Genomic DNA, 17,613 nt, shown 5'->3' with positions numbered 1-17,613 from the left:
TGGCTCATGGCCCACAGATTCTTCTCACTTCTAGACTATATTAATTTAGTTCCTTCAATCTCTCCATCCGTCCTTGGATCACTTTTATTGCCCTTATTTGTGTTTCCTTTAATTTTTCTATATCCGTTCTAATCTGTGGAGATCAGAACTGCACATGCTATTCCCACTATGGCTGTGCTAGGGCTGTGTTAACATGACACTGTTATCTCTTTAGCTTTCCATATGATCCTTTTATATATATACAGATCCAAAAATAGCATGGCATCTCCACCCCAGCAGCATCACACTGAGACTCTGTATTAATTTGCTGTCTGTGATCACCCTTAGATCTTGCTCAAATTCACAGCTAGCTACCCCTCAATTAATAGCTGTGCTATTTATTTCCTCTCCCTCAATACAGGAATTTACACTTGCTAGTACTGAATATCATCTCATTGCATGCAACCTACTTATTGCACTAGGGTTTGGTTTAAGACAGTATGATTATGTGTTCATTTTAATGCACCTAGATTTATCCTAACTTTTGTATTGTAGTTGTTATTGTTTTGTTATCTACAGTGCAAAGAAATAACTGAGATACGTAACATTTTATGTTTCAATACCCCTCCTGCAATTGTCCTCTGTATATTACTCCAAACTCTATTTCCAGCTCCGTCATTTTTATCTGCATCCCTGCCCTTCATTTGTTTTATACTAGTTTTAAAATATTAGTAAATAATGTAGAAACTGACAAGTTTAGCACTTTTCTTTTTCTTCATATTGTACCGTTTCTCTCTGTATAGTTAGTATATTGTCATTATATGGCTTATATGCATGGAAAGAGGTAGCCTTTCACATAGTGGAGATAATCTCTTTCTCATCCATGTTGGAGCTTTGCTCACGTAAGCAATTGGGTGACATCAGTCCACTCTTATAGAACTGCTTAATCTAACTCTCTCATATACATTGGCATTTTTATCAAGTCTCTTCCATTGCCCTGAGGGAGGCTGGACTGCTGGGATTGTGGCATGTGCACCAAGAATGAAATATAAAGTTTGGTGAATCATGAAAAATCAAACAAACAAACAAGTGTGAATGAAAGCTTTTTATTTAATGTTTGCTCACTGCTGTCATGGAGTGTATTTCCTAGACTGTGTACTGAACTCTGGTGTAGCTGTCAGACTACCCAGCTTGATCCAGGTTCAGATCAAACCAGATCAAAGATGATCATTAAAAGTTTAAAATAAATGGCTGTATTATATACATAACACCTGGTAGCAAAGAGGAAACAAGTGACAAAGGTGAACAATGGTGACAGAGATGGGTGTAAGCTGCTAAAAGGTTGGAATATGGAGTCTGAATAGCCAAAGAATTGGATCTGGGATTTTAATTTGGCTCATTGTATTCTGTAGAGATGGAAGTCAGCTGCAAAAATATGACCTGTGTCTGGGTCTGGATTCTGATTATAGTCTCCCTGATTTAGGTCTGAGCTATCCATTTGGGCCATTTCCTGAAAATAGAAGGGAGTCTTGTCTCAGGTTTAGGTAGGTCAAAAAGGACCAGTTAATAATTCACACACACACACACACACACACACACACACACACACACACACTCTCTCTCTCTCTCTCTGTATATAGTGATACAACTGTGAAAGTAATTGATTGCAACAACTACTTAATTAAAACGAAAAGTAGTTTTGTGAAGTAATCTGATTATTTCCTGTTCTGGAAGGTAATTTGAATTACATGTTAAAGTTATCTTGTCTTGCCTCTCCCAAATATGAGTAGGGATGCCAAGTCACTTTGCAATTCACATATTTGATGCAAAAGACTTGCAAATGGAGTCAGTAATACTCCCAATGCAGTAGATCCATTTTTTCAAAAAGTAAATTTAACAATGCTGATTTTAATTAGTAAGTGAAAGGAACATATATCCAGCTAGTTTATTACAGTTGCTACATGAAAGCAACAGCTACAAATAATAATACACACATGAAATATCACACACGATAGATTCACCAATAAAAGAACCAACATGTGCTCATGACTGAAACACTACGTACTCCAGTGAAATACTGTATAAGTCCTCTGAGTTGAGGAATGGAAGGTTATAACAAAATAACATTTTCATCTCCTTGTGATGCGGTGAAGACGTTAAAAGAAAAGGAGTACTTGTGGCACTTTAGAGACTAACCAATTTATTTGAGCATAAGCTTTCGTGAGCTACAGCTCATTTCATCGGATGCATCAGAAGACATGGGCATTTCTGCTGATAGCTCAATAAGACTTTTGAGTAAGAAGGATTCTGCTTGCTCTTGATTTGTTTTTGCACTTTTATGAAATACATTCCCATGCAAAGCTAGGGGAGCAAAATGTCAACAAACGTGTTAATAAATCAAGACTAGATGAAAAGGTAGAAAGTAGGAAGCATTATGCATAATAGTATAAGAGAAGATAAAGAATAATAATAAAATAATACAGGGCAAAAATCTAGCAGTCTTTGTTCAGGCAAAACTCCAGTTGGCTTACATGCTTGTGACAATTAACTGATTTAGTAGACTCGAGGTGAAAAAGTGAGCAGAACAGGTCATTTATTCATTCTTATTTATATTAAGGTCATGGCCAAAGGCCCCAATCACCAGTTGGGTCCTGTTATGCTAGGCACTGAAAAAACCCATAAGACAACACAGTCATTGGAGGCTTTACATTTCAAAAGGCAAAACCCAGGAATGAGGTATTTGTAATTGCAGTAGTTTAATTTAAGTCACACAGTGTTGAAGAACATCACTGAGGCAATAATTGTCACCCAAGGGATTGAGGAGCAATAGGGCTGTAGGAGAAGGTGTTTATTCATGTGATTCCATGGACTCCCTCCTAAACTCCCTACCTTCAGATAGCATTAATGTTGAGAAGGAAGCTGTCAAAATTCTATTCCAAAGAAACACACATGTAGGACCTGATTCTGAGCTTATTTACACTGTGATAACTCCTGACTGCAGGGTTGCTACTTTTGATTTACCTTTGTATAAATGAGATCAGAATCAGGCCCTTAATTTCCATAGACATGGGGCCCCGTTTTACTCTCCTTACTTAGGATCAATCCTGCTCCCCTTGAAATCAGTGGGAGTTTTGCAATAATGCTTAGTTGTTACTCAGGCAAAATCCCACTGGGCCATATCACTCCCCAGTGGTGTACTTGTAAATCTGATGATCACTGTTGACTTCAGTGAACTCCCTCCAAATTTACAATGGGGCAATTTAGGCTCTGTTTACCAGGGTTGAAGCCAAGTAGACACAGTTTAACATCCTTTCAATTATTAGCTGGTTATGTTATAGACTTAGTCTAGGCTCTATTAAGAACCTACCAACGGCCGTACTAGGTCAGACCAATGGTCCATTTAACCCAGTACCCTGACTTCTGACAGTAGCTAGTGTCAGATGTTTCAGAGGGAATAAAGAGAACAGGGCAATTTCAAGTGATCCATCTCCTGTCATCCAGTCCCAGCTTCTGGCACTTGGAGGTTTAGGGACACCCAGAGCATGGGATTGCATCCCTGACCATCTTGGCTAATAGCCATTGATAGACCTGTCCTCCATTCTTTTTTAAACCCAGTTATTGTTTTGGCCTTGAACTCAGGGTTTTAGAGCAGGATTTGCTCTATGCTGCGTGCACTCTGCTGTTAAGCTCCTCCAGGCTCTCGTTAATGATGAGTTCCTTCCTGAGGTGTCAATCTATTCCTGTCCTAGGCGGACTGACTGAAAGACAGATGATCTGTCTTTTTCCCCTTAATATGACTGTGCTCCTCACAGGCAGGGCTGCTCTTCAGGCAGAATGAAGCACAGAGAGCACATCTTTGCCCTGACAGAAAGAGCATAATTTGCTCTGTGGAGTACCAGTTAGCTGTGTCCCTTCAGTAGGCTGGCTATTTTCTGAAGACAAGAGCAGAATGTTTGTCTGAACTTCTACTGGGAATGATCGCACATAAAGGGTCTGATTTTGCCAGGTGCTGAGTGCCTTCTGTGAGGTGCTGAATAGTCTTTGCAGCCAAAAAGAGCTGATTGCTCTTTGCACCAGCCAAGATGTGCACTTGCAGTACCTGCAGATAGCACTTACCAACTTCGTGGTTTGACAAACTGGAAGTGGCTTGGATAGATTTCCCTGCAATGCAACATGTCTCGAGCATTCACAACACTTTCCAGCCACTCAAACCAGTACATCACCATTTGAAAATAATAGAAAATAATAATAAATAATAATGATGTGACTATTTCTGAATGCCCTATTGGGAACTGACAATTTAAAAAATCCCCAAACAATTAGTTGTTTAAAATCACTCCAAATACGTTACACAGTGAGTTATACCATCCAGAACTACCATGTATACCAGTTTACTGTGGCGCAGGGAATCAGTCACAGAACATATTGTGAAACACAGTAGTGATTATTTGGCACATGTTGTTATATTAAGCATTTTCTGTTTATTTAAAGGAACATGCTTTGTGCTTTCAAGATAAAATGAGTATAATCTAATATAGCTCTAATGGGGGCCATTGCTATTTTATATTCAACCCAGAGCTGTCATTGATCACTAGGATGACCAGATGTCCCGATTTTATAGGGACAGTCCCGATATTTGGGGCTTTGTCTTATATAGGTGCCTATTACGTCCCATACCCATCCCGATTTTTCACACTTGCTATCTGGTCACCCTGTTGATCACCCATATGATAATGCAATATCCTCTCTAAATTTTTCTTTCCAATTATTTGTTTTGAATGTGTGAAATATCAGAGCGTTTAAATTTGCTTTTCATACAGTATTGTTGTTACTTACTTTAACCTTTGTCCCTCCTTTCCCTAAGCTCTCCTTCCTCCGCCTCTTATTTTAGGACCCAAACCAGTTTTACACCAGCGTAACTTCATTTTAGATCAGATTCCAATCTCACTTACACTAGCATAAAACAGCAGTTACTCTGCTGAGGTCATCTGAGATCAGAAGCGGGATCTTTATGCTAGAAATTTAAATTGTAAGCAGTTTGGGGCAGGGACCCTGGCTGACTTTTGGTGGCATTGAAATCAGTAGTCTTGCCATTAATTTCAGTGACACTGGGATTTCACCCGATGGCTCTTTAAATCTCTGTGAAGTGCCATGAGAAGATATTGTGGTATAAAGTGTTTAATAAATAATTATTTAATAATGATTATAACAGTTTGGGACATTTAAACGCTAGATACCCTTTCAACTCCCGCCCCACCCCCCACTAACACTAAATGCCCATTTTATATTGGTACAATCTTAAATAATTTTGAAAAAGAGCCTCCAGGCATTTAGGATTTATATAGGCACTCACTGCTCGTGCCACTATGCGATGCCTCCTGGCAGCAGATAGAGGTCACACAAGGTAGTTAGTTCTGCACAGAGCAGCTGCTTCTCAGCTCAGCTGTTTTTCAGTTCAGCAACTCCAAGCCACAGAGCCTTGGCTATGAAGAGAGGCTTCTCTGAGCTTCAGGAGATAGCAAATTTTCACCGGCCGAATGTGCTAACAGAACAGTCCTTTTGTCGAAGTAACTTTATTTTAACCTGCCTTAGAGAGGTGCAAAACTACATGCAATTTCACTGGTCACTCCAGATAATTTTCAAAGGTATCCACTGCAAAGATGCTACCAAAAATCCCCAAACAATTATAAACAGTTAAACATAAGGAGATGCCTTTACTTGACTGTTTCTACTCCAATAGCCCGACTCCTTCCAGGTCTCTGTTTTATCTGGGGAAAGGGTGTTGTTTATATGGACCACTTATTTCCCATCAGGCCTTGTCAGAAGCTAAATCTACAGATATGGCTGCCATAATGGACTACATTTCCCAGCCTGCTCTGCTTCCCTGGATGTCAGAGAGAAAGGCTGGGTGGGACATGGGAGGATAGGATAGGCTTATACTCTAGGAAATAATTTAGCCCCATCTGTTCAGTTTTCTGAACTGTACCTTCATAAAGTGAAATTTACAGAGCCCCAGGTTGGGAAGATAAAAGCAATATACTGTACAACTAAAGCCATCAGCTGATATCTGTCAGAAATGATAGAAAAGATAAAGGATGGAGGAAAATGGTTGAGTTGCTATATTTTGTCTAGTCATACACAGAAACATGTTCACCCACAAAGACCAACAACAGGGCGACATGTGGACAGCTGAGGAGAGAGACACTGGTATTAGGCTGGCACTGTTGGTATTCTTTGCTCATATCAGAGTTGATCCTGTAGTCCTCACTCACACCAAGGTCGTTGAGGTCAAGGTGGCACTTTAGTGGGCTCTTTGAGTTTAAAGTGTAGGATCAGGTCCTTTTGTTTGCATGCAGAGCACCTACGCCACTTTCAGAGCGTGGCAAGCAGAAGTGATCTGCATGTTCAGTTTCCTTAGAGAAATTAAATGTTTGCTTTAGGCACTATCTGCTTTTCATATCTCTCGACACAAAACGAGCAGTGCAGCTTTCCTTATATGAAAGCTGTTAAAGCCGTGTGGCTACAAAGAACTGAAGATATACTTCTGGTTTAAAAATTAATCAAAGTCATGTGATATTTTGGAGAACTAGATGTTTCATGGGATTGGTAGTGAGATAGGAAGACTTTCACCTCCAGCTCATTAGTTTAAATCAGGTCAGCAGTGACCAAAATTACTTTCTGTTGGAGGCTATTCAGAGGCCCTGTATAAAATGGAGGCACACGGGTGGTGCGGGGAAATGCAGGGGAAGTGGACACTGAACTGGGCTGGCCCATCCTTAACCATTCAGTACATAAACAAGGCACTTCAGTCTCCAGGCTGTCAGGCCTGCACCCTTCACAAGATGCATGGAAAAATAAACAGAAAGAAAACATCATATGATCTTCATGATTTTGCTTCTTTTATGATGTTTGACAATCAAGAGCAGAGCAAACTGTGCCACCAGCTTATGCAGCCAGTTTATCACTTCTTCTTTTGGCATATCCTCTGTATACCAGTAACCACTGTTAGATTTCATTTCCTATGCAAATCTTGATAAAGTTTAAAGCTTCTGTTCAGCTGCTTTCTTGAACTAAATAAACAACGTTCCCCTTCCCCGCTTTCCAAACCGAATGAAAATCTCTTATTGTTCAAGGGCTATGAACTAAGATTGTCTTATAAAGTGCCTTAGAAACATTCTTACCTCAGTAAGAGAACCAAAGATTCTTATCATAGCAGCACTGGCCTGCGTCATTTTAAAAGTTGACAACTAATTTGTCTCACTGACTCATATTTCTGTGAACTATAGGCCCCACTGCAGACAAGAAATTGAAACAAAACCCAAAGTAACTCATTCTCATCATTAGAGCCCAGGGCTCAAATTACGCTCAGTGGAACCACATTCACAGTGCAGTTGGACTCTGGTGTGTTCTTCTACTGTGGCCACAGCTAACATGGCTCAGTTCATGCACACAGCAACAGGTTTTCCTGCACAATCTGGTGTCAGTTCTGTTGGTCAAGTCCAACCTGCTGTGCTGCACAGCCATTTGGTATTAGTGCATTCTGGGCAAATTTTGGTGCATAGGTACCATATTGGTGGTGCAGAAGGGTGCGGCTGGGGCCAAGGCATGGATTTTTGTGAATAATGCATTTTGGGATGTCCTCCCTCCCACACCGAGATCAGGGCTTTAGGAGGACTAGTTTGCCCAGTACACCGACATAATTAAGACATGATTAACCTACACAATGGAGTCACTATGTTAGAAACCACTTACAATCTGATGTTTATGTTATAAAAGTCCTCATAAGCAGGGTTAGAATAAGTCCTCAAATACTATCTAAAATAGGGATCTCAAACTCAAATCACCACGAGGGCCACATGAGGACTAGTACCTTGGCCTGAGGGCCGCATCACTGACACCTTTTCATACAAAGATACAAAAGCCCCCAACTCTGCCCCTGGCCCTGACCCCACTCCACCCCTTCCATAAGGCCCTGCCCCTGCCCCGCTTCTTCCCACCCTTCTCCGCCCCCATTCCAACCCCTTCCCCAAAGTCGCTGCCCTAACTTTGCCCCCTCCCTGCCCCTATTCCAACCCCTTCCCCAAATCCCAGCCCTGGCCCCGCCTCTTATCTGCCTCCTCCCCTGAGCGTGCCACGTCCCACTCCTCCCCCACCCCCCGGAAAGTCCTAAGCACCACCACATAGCTGTTTGGCAGCGGGAAGAGCTGGGAGGTAGGCAGAGGAGCGGGGACACTCAGGGAGGCGGAGGTGGGGGATAAGGGGAGCTATGGTGGGCTGCAGGAAATAACTCTGGGGGCTGCTTGCAGCCCGTGGGCCACGTGTTTGAGACCCCTGATCTAAAACTTAGATGGATACATAAGGTCAATAAATAATGTAGAAATACAGTCCCATCCAGGTAGTTAGGATCTCATCCATGCTACAGCCTGGTCATAAAATTGGTCAAAATCTGTGAAATGACTTTTTGTATGAGATACTGAAGCATTGCAACAGCGCTCCTCTGCTTACCACTGGGTATATTACAAGGAAATTTGAATGCTTCTGACATTTCCTTTTTTTATCTTCTTTGCATAGTGTCACATATTACTTATGGATAGCAATAGCCAAAAAAACCCCCAAACCCTGAAAAATATTTAAAAACCGAAAGTTTGTTTTTCCCCAGAGAGAGAAGGTGGGTGAGGTAATATCTTTTATTGAACCAACTTCTGTTTCCACCAAACATGTATTCTGATGTATTTATTTGAAGTATAGGTGCCAATTCCGTGGCTGCTCTGGGGCTGGAGCACCCACGGGGAAAAAATGGTGGTTGCTGAGCACCCACCAGCAGCATCCTATCAGCCCCCCTCTCCCTCCCTCAGCGCCTCCTGCCTGTCGGTGGGCCCTGCCAATCATCACCTCCCCATGCCTCCCGCTTGCCGCAATCAGCTGTTTCGCGGCATGCAGGAGGCTCTGTGGAGGGAAGGGGAGAGCGAGGACATGGCACTCAGGGGAGGGGGTGGAATGGGGTGGGAAGAGGCGGGGTGGGGGTGGGGACTTGGGGGAAGGCGTGGAGTGGGGGCTGAGCCTGGGGCAGAATCGGAGATTGAGCACCCCCCCGGCACATTGGAAAGTTGGCGCCTGTGGTTTGAAGTGAGTATTTGGAAAACATATGAAAAAATGTGACCAACCTTTGAGACTAGCCCATGAGTAAACGATATGGGTAAATGTAGTGACGAACTGAGAATTTGTTGCTAAAGCAAAGCATGTTAGGGGAATATGAAATTATTCCCAAGAGGAAAAAAAGCTAAAAATAATATATTTGTACATCTCTTTGTATGCTTGCTTCATCCAATGCCTACTTTATTTTTATTTTACGCATTTGAGATCTACTCAGTATAAAATCATAGCACCAAATGAAAGACTGATGACTAATGATTCCATGTATTATTTATGTGATTAATAACGTATTGAATCTATCCTATGCATGTACCGGGCATATATATATATATATATATATGCCCGGTACATGCATAGGATAGATTCAATACGTTATTAATCACATACAAAAAGTCAATAGATACTATACAAAATATTGCAAATATTCAAGTTCATAAGCTCTCTTTTTTTTGAGAGGTTACATTACATGATCAAGTAAATTTCTTCATAGTCCATACGGTCTAAGTGTTTGCTGATGGTTTTTCAGAGGTTATAGAAAAGGTTAATTAAAAGGGTTAATGCTCAGGCACACTAATGAACTGTAACTTCATTATATAACAGCCCCCTAGAAGCAAAAAACCCAAACCAAACCAAAATTAAAACACTTGCTAGGTTTAGTAGGAAGGTGAATTATTATTTAGTGCAAACAAATCAGTCAAAGGGGAAAAAAAGAGATTTTAAGGAACAAGACTTGAAGGATCCTCCTTAACCATACCAACAACATTTGGCAATGCATCCGTTGTGCCATGTAAATTGCATGCACACATAAATTTTGTGGGCACAGTCAAGTCATTGTTCTTAAAAATTAGGGACATTAGGAGGTATGTAGTAATAATGTATTGCACTTTCAAACCTGGAAAACGGGTACATCAGTAGCAGTATAGCAAGGAAAGCAGCAGGAACATGGTGCTCATTCTAGCTTGTTGACAATCACTAGGCTTTTAGCTAACACACCCAGGGGGTATTAAATTAGGTCAGTAGTTGGCTTGATGTGAACAAAAACAACTTTTTAACTGGACATTCCCACTACACAGTTTACGAGTACTATATACAAAGAGCATAATAGCTGTAATCAGTTCTTCCTACCTCTGCAAACTACCCACCACCATTGCATTACTCCTCTCCCCTATATGGGATCTTCACCTGTGGTGGAAGCACCACAAGAAGTCCTGCTGATGAACTCACCTGTACCTGGATCTGTGGTGCGACAAGCCTATTGGCACGAGAAGACAGTGGCTGAGATTTAGGCTTGTTGGCATGCAAGGATTATTGGCCGTGGCTTTGTGATGCAGAGGAGTAGCAGTCACCCTATGCAGGGATGCTCTGTACCCCATCTGTACCATTGGGAGGGTCTCCACAGCTCCTGGCTGGGGTTGGGGGTAGAGAGAGGTGGGTAGGGGAGAGGCTGGTAGGCCAATGTTCTATGAACTGCAGGGTGTGACCCAAAACAGCCCTGTGTTCACACCCTCCCCACTATTATAATAATCTTTGTACAAAATGTGCCTCGTGAGGTATCACCTGGAAACTAGTAAGTCACTGGTCAATAATATTATGCTGAAATGTAGATAGCAACATTATATGTAAAGTTATGAATTCCCCCATGTGATGTTATTAGCACGGGTTCAAAACCAGACTGCCCTGCTGAGGCAATAGTTGTTAAACTATTGGTTAAACAAAAGAATGTGTGTTTACCTCAATTTACATACAAGTAGTAAACAGGCCCATCAAGGCAGCAGGGGGAGGAGATGTCAGGAAACAGAAGGATTTGCATTTCAGCAAACACAAGTGGGGGACAAAAGAGCATGGAGCTTTCTTCACCACCAGACTCTGTCGCCTTCCTCACAGCTTGAATGAACTTTACTTTGAGGGGTATCCTTTGGAAGAATCCACTTCAAAGATTCACTGGACTATAAAAGAAAGGCACAGAGAACCCCAAGTTAGTTCTTTCACCTAAGAAGACAAAGGCACCAGCACCTTTGGGCCTCTGGAAGAGATCCTGACTGAGGAGAGGGCCAGTAACCGTCTTGCTGGAAGACTGTGGGTGAGAAAGGGCATCTTGAACAAAGCCTTGAACTAAAACTTGCTAGATTTAAGTGTTAGACTTTTAGATGCATGTTTTCACTTTTATTCGCTTGTAACCATTTCTAACTTTCTCTCTTATTCTTGAGCTCACTTAAAATCCTGTCTTCATTTGTTAACCAGCTTGTTTTACTGTTAATCTAAACCAACCACGCTGTGTTTGTGCCAAAGTGAATATCAGCTCCAGTTAATGTGGCAAACTGGTGGGTGTTGTTTCCTTAAAGGAGATTACGGATTTTATTATTCCTCAGAATGTTGCAGGAGAGGGGTGGACAAATCCGAGCACATGGCTCTGGGGAAGTTCAGGACTGGGGGTGTGTTGGGGTTACCTGCTAACATTAACCAAGTCTGGTAAAGACAAAAGTGTGTCTGTGATAACTGCTGGCAGGCGGTTAGATTCATAGCTGTTGAATCAAAAGCTACAGCATACAGAACAGAAAGAGCATGCTGGCTGTAGGTCGTATCCATTACTGCTCCCCAGTGCCTGTACTAGTGGCTGTGGTTCAACTGAACAGGCCTCCTGGTGCAAGACTCCCTCTCCATCCCTGCAATAGTTTCACATGGACCTTTTATTTCAGCCCTACGGTCTAGGGGGTCTAATACTTCTCCCATTGAAATAAATGGAAGTTTGCATTGACTTCAATAGGAGCTGGATTGGTTTCCAGCTTCCCCCTCATCTGCCCACATGGGAAACGCTACAGAACTCTCACTCCCCTGAGTCAATGGTATCGAAATACCTTCCTCCCTTTCCCCAAGTCCCATATAAAAAGGTGACCTCTGACTGCTGAGTATTTTGTTTCTTTAGGCTTCATGATTTGTTTTGAGCAGAACAACACTGCATTAATATACAACCCATTGTATTTTCTTTGTAAACACAGGGTAGCTTTAAGTCTCCCTCCCCACTTTTATCCTCCCATTAGAAAGGCCAAGAGCAGTGGGTTTTTTATTTTCCCCTACTCAACTAATCGTCTGAGGTTCAGTGGTGATCGATTTATTGGTTCAAATAAAGAAGTATAACAGAAAATTCAGAGTATTATATGATTGCAGATTTTCTTTTGCAGTGAGTGTTTCATAACAGCTCTGAGCTGAGACACAGTGCCCATTTACAGCACTTGACAAATATGAACACAAGGACCACATAGAAAAGACATCTGGAAAGCAATAGATGCCTTTTGTCCAGGATACAATTGATTAAAAAGAAATTGAAACAAGTCCATGGCTTTCCTTTTGTAACCTACCCCAGCTAAATAAAGGAGTATCTGTTGCTCCTGGAATTTTCTGCAGCAACTTTTCCAGATGTCAGCCTTCGAAGGAGGAGAAAAGGAGTATACCCGCGAAAGAAACAGGCAAAAAGAGAAATGAGAGGAGATATGATTTGAAATGGGAGGGAGAAGAGTGACGGAGAAGAGGGAAAAGAAAGGGAGGATGGATAGATGAATAAATAGACACACACAGAGAGAAAAGAAATCAAGAAAAGAAGATTGAAAAAGGACAGAAGTGAGAAAGAAGAGGAGAATGTGAGGGAGACGATAAGAAGGAAAGTTTGTAGAGAACCTTTAAAGAATATTAGAGAGGCAATACATTAAATAAATGGAGGGTTGATATTTTTCAGAGAATATCACGGGTATTTTGTCTGATGAAACAAAAAAGGGTTGGGATAGGAGTTAAGGACAATAAATGGAGTCAGGCATTCTCTGGATATTGCTACAGGCCTCCAGGGTAGCAGGTAAAGAAGTGGATCAGTATTTCCCCCTTCAGATAAGAAAGACCTGTAAAAAAGCCAGAACTTTTATCTGGAGTTATATGTTTTACTCATCTATTGAGTAGGCTAACCACTCTGATATTCTAAGGTGGGAAAGTGACAGACTTCAAAAGTTGCATGGTTTAGAGCTCTGAGCTCCTAGGAAATGAGCCAAATGTAATAAAGATTTTATTTGGGGCGTGATTCTGCTCTTATTGAAATCAGAGTTTTTTCCCCGTTGCCCTCAGGTGCAGCAGGAGTTGTGAGCTGGGAATCACAGTGCTATTAATATTGAAATGCTCATGTATATAATGATATGAAAATTAAAGGTGGCACAAGCACGCTTACAGTCTAGGGTTGGCTGATTTTGTGAAAATATGAAATGGAGATGGAAATTTAACTTGTTTCACAAATGTACAGAGATCAAATAGAAGTTATGATAAAGCCTAAACTGGCAAAGGGCAATCTGCTTAAGTACGAGTATAAAATGAATTATAACGTGATAAACAGAAGGCTTTAAACAGTCTTGTAAAAAGGAACATTACCCAACAGAGAAAACACAACCTGAAGGAAGTTACCATTAGGTAAGCCTCCAAAACAGCAACAAAATCAGCTCCTGAACATCAGCCTGCAGAGAATATTCCAACCCTCAGTAAAAACCACGGGTCAGATTCTGCAGTCATTCTTTAGGCAGAGTTCCCAGTGTTTTTATAGCATGTTGGGGGGGCCTCAGAAAGAAAAAGAGAACCCCTGCTATATTGTATTGTTTTCCTTTATGTGGGGTGGGAGAGTGAATCATTATTCTAATGACAGAGTTAGCAGTTATGTAACTACACCAGAGATGATGTACTGTGTTGAGCTACCTGGTATTAGCTGTGGGCATTCTCTGCCTAAGGCTGATCTCTTTTGGAGTTCTCCGCTGAGGGCCAAGAGCTAACCAGTAGTAGGAGAGCAGCAACTGAGTCTGTGTTAATCAGACAGTGAGATATTCTGAGTGAGGCATTTCATGCACCTGCCTGACAGGTGGGAGTGGGGCTGATGTATGTGGAGTCTGGAGTTGTGCTGCAGATAAAAAAAGGAGCTATTAGGCCAATTATGTAGCGTGTGTGGAGCATGTAATGATTATGCTGGGAGCCAAAGAGAGAAAAATGCAAAGGGCCACATTTAGCTACTGTATTATATTCTCCTACATTATACCAGCATAAATCCAGATTAACTACATTGGCTTCAGTGGAGTTAATTGAGTTCACACCAGTGTAAATGAGAACAGAATTAGCCCAGCAAAAGTTGGATTTTTTCCCCTTTTTTCCATCCAGGTTCTACATATTTGGCTGCAGGCTTGGCTGCGGTTCTTTGTTTATCCATCTAAACTTTAGCAGGTCAAGCCAAGTCTTCCTGGAGATAGCCAAGGCTCCATAGAGGGAGCTGCTCTGGAAGGCAGACATGTGTCTTCTGGAAGGCAGACATGTGCCTCGGAGTTGAATCACTCATGTTGGACTTCACGCTTTTATAAGTAGTTTCTTACAGTTTTTCCCTTGTGGGAATTAGAGGGACTTGGATCTCAGAAAGTGTCCCACTATGTGATTCTGTAAAAAATAATCTATCATTCTCTTGTTCTGACCTGAGAAGTGAGCAGCTCCATCAGGCTATTTGTTTGTTATCCCTTAAGAACCTCACCCAGTGGAACATAACTGAAGGAAATGAAACTTCAGCCCCATTAATGATACAGACAATGCCTTTCACTAAACAAACTCAGCTTTCTTGACTTTTCCTTGCCAAACAGAATGGCCTCTGCCCCTTCCCTTACAGACTCTGTTGGCACTTCCGGTAACTGGGAGTGGCTGTGTAGCCACCAGTAGTTGGCAGCTAATGGGATAAAGTCCCACAGTCCCTGAATGTAACATATGACATGGGCTAGAATTGTAGTCACAAGTAGCAGCTTAGTGTTAATTCCTATGGCACTGATGGACAGTACGTGCCTGCCAGCCATAAACAGACACTGTATCTTAATGGACAATAGAGACCTTGCCAACACTAGATGAATAGGTTCATAGCAAAAAATGAAATGTTACAATGAGGGAAATAAAAGATCTCGAGCTGTGCATTGCACAGCTATCAGGTAAGCAATGTACTGTGCCTCACTGTGCAGCTGGTTAAATGCTATAAAGGCCTTATAATTAGTTTCAAATCCTGCTGTCTTTGCTCTGTGAAATTCTTATTGATGGACTTAAAAACTGAGTGTAGAGCTTGTCACTGCAAGATAGCAGAAGAGCCAAGATCCATCATCACATTCCAAGTAATTTTGGATCAGAAAATAAAACTCAAGACTTACATTTTCAAAAATGAGACACCCAAAAGGAGTGGACAAGTAGAGCACCCCAAATAAGCGTGCCCTTTTGAAAATGTAGTGTCATGTGTTACGAAATAAGAATTCCAAAAGACAGCAATTAGCACTTAGCCTGTAAGCCATTAACTCTAACTACAGGACGGTCAACCATCTCAGAGATAGATAAAATTTATGGAACGCAGCATGCAAAAAATTGGTTAGGTTTGCAAATTTTAAATGAAATTAACTTGAACTGTGATTGAAATAAACCAACAGCCAGTAAGATTAGATTAGATTAGATTAGCAAACTCACTAAAAATGAAATAAAATAAGAGCTCCATAGAGGAACAGAAGCATTATCTCATTGCAGATCATTGATCTGTTTAGTTAGGTATCTTGTCTCTAAACGTGGCCACTACCTAATGCTTCAGAGGAAGGTACCAAAAAACAAAACCTACCCCCCCAAAAAAGAAACCATTATGGCCAATGATTATTAAGGCTGGGAATCTGTCATGGATATCATGGAAGTCATGGATTCCGTGACTTTTCAGGACCTCCATGACTTCTACAGCTGTCAGGTGCAACTGAACCCGGAGCCGCCCTGCCAGCAGTGGCTGTGGCAGTCCCGGGCTTTCCCTATACCGCTGAGCACCAGTGGGTGCCCCAGAGGCCCCAGCACCAGCAGGCACCCTGGAGCCCACCCTTGAGCACCACCAGGTGCCCTGGAGCCCCCCCAGCACCAATAGGCACCCCAGAACCCCCCCCCAGTACCAGCAGGTGCCTTAGAGCCCCCCACCGTAGCACCAGCGGGCACCCCAGAGCTCCCGCTCCAGAGCAGCAGCCCCCCAGAACACCCAAGATTTAGTCGGGTATATAGTACAAGTCATGCACAGGTCATGGGGCTGTGAATTTTTGTTTATTGCCTGTGATCTGTCCATGACTTTTACTAAAAATACCCGTGACTAAATCTTAGCCTTAATGATTATCCAGCATCTTGTTATTCTCTTTCTCCTTCCCCAAGCTCCCCCTACTGTTCACTAGTATGTATATAATAACATACCTTTCTCCTAATGCAAGAGAATACCATAGTGATTAGTACTGCTAAAACAAATGGTTTGTTTTTTTAGCTGTCAGAGCAGTAGGGAGTTGTTGCAGAGGACCATCTTATAAGAACACTGGCCTTTCAAATGTTTAAGGCACTGGGGTGTGACTGGCCCAGGTTTGACTGGCTCAGACATACATGGTGTATGGAAAGGTTTTCATCTCTAAAGGTACACTGATGCATGAATCTCAGAATCATGTTCTAATTAAAAACTTCTTGTAGAGCTAATGTCAACCCAAACTTCTAAATCTGTTTACAGATCAGAAAGCAGCAAGCAAGTACTAGGTTGACGGCTATCAAATGGGATAATCTGAAGCATGATTTTTGTTACTGTGCACACATTATAACATGTACCAAGCAAGGAATGACTGTGGCCTGGCATAAATTTGCTGGGTTTTTTGGGTCTGATGAAAATATTTATTTTCAGCATCATAAAACAGTCTAAATGTAACAAGCCAGAGTCAGCTGAGGTAATTTGAGTTGCATGCAGAAGAAATTTGACCTAATGTCTGAATTTGGGTTTACCAGTTACTTGCTAACCATTTTGATGAATGCATAGTTTCAAATAGTCTAGCTGTAAAAAAACAAAAACAAAAACCATGTTGTTATTCCTAAACTGGTTTAGTTAAGAACTGCTGGATAAAAAAGGCACTTGTATGTAAAATTATGTCATGTTTTATTATTTTCACATGAAGAAAAGGAGTACTTGTGGCACCTTAGAGACTAACCAATTTATTTGAGCATAAGCTTTCGTGGGCTACAGCTCACTTCATCGGATGCAATGAGCTGTAGCTCACGAAAGCTTATGCTCAAATAAATTGGTTAGTCTCTAAGGTGCCACAAGTACTCCTTTTCTTTTTGCGAATACAGACTAACACGGCTATTACTCTGAAACCTATTTTCACATGGCAGTTAATCATTTTCCCTCTATTAAATTAGCTGGCCCCTGTGGTAGAATTTGCTTTTGGTTTTGCATCAGGGTCAGTCATGCCCTCAGATTTTTAATTAACTAACAAACCATCACACTAGGAAAATGTGTAATTTTATAGGTACATATAAGAAGTTAACTGAATATAAAAGTTTATTTGCTTTTACTGATGCCAAGTGAAAGCAGTTTCATTGTGAAAATAGAATAAATTAAAGATGTTCTTTCAGATCCTATGGTCTGATTAGGAGAAATAGCTTCCCATTCCA

The 17,613-nt window shown here is 41.5% G+C and overlaps 1 protein-coding gene across 5 annotated transcripts in view; it reads left to right on the top strand.

Moving 5' to 3' along the window:
• Positions 1-17,613, top strand: part of SLC6A6 (solute carrier family 6 member 6) — a 74,511-nt gene that overhangs the window by 10,625 nt on the left and 46,273 nt on the right. For 2 of the 5 annotated variants that reach the window (XM_048859043.2, XM_048859044.2), the window contains one exon: positions 11,017-11,212. The exons of the other annotated variants lie outside the window; for them this stretch is intronic. The gene's annotated coding sequence lies outside the window, so the exon portion shown is untranslated. The remainder of the gene's footprint in view (positions 1-11,016; positions 11,213-17,613) is intronic. 5 annotated transcript variants of the gene reach the window in all.

This window comes from Caretta caretta, chromosome 7 (genome assembly GCF_965140235.1).
Source record: "Caretta caretta isolate rCarCar2 chromosome 7, rCarCar1.hap1, whole genome shotgun sequence".
Classification (NCBI taxonomy): domain Eukaryota; kingdom Metazoa; phylum Chordata; order Testudines; family Cheloniidae; genus Caretta; species Caretta caretta.
This window is presented reverse-complemented; position numbering and strand designations above follow the sequence as displayed.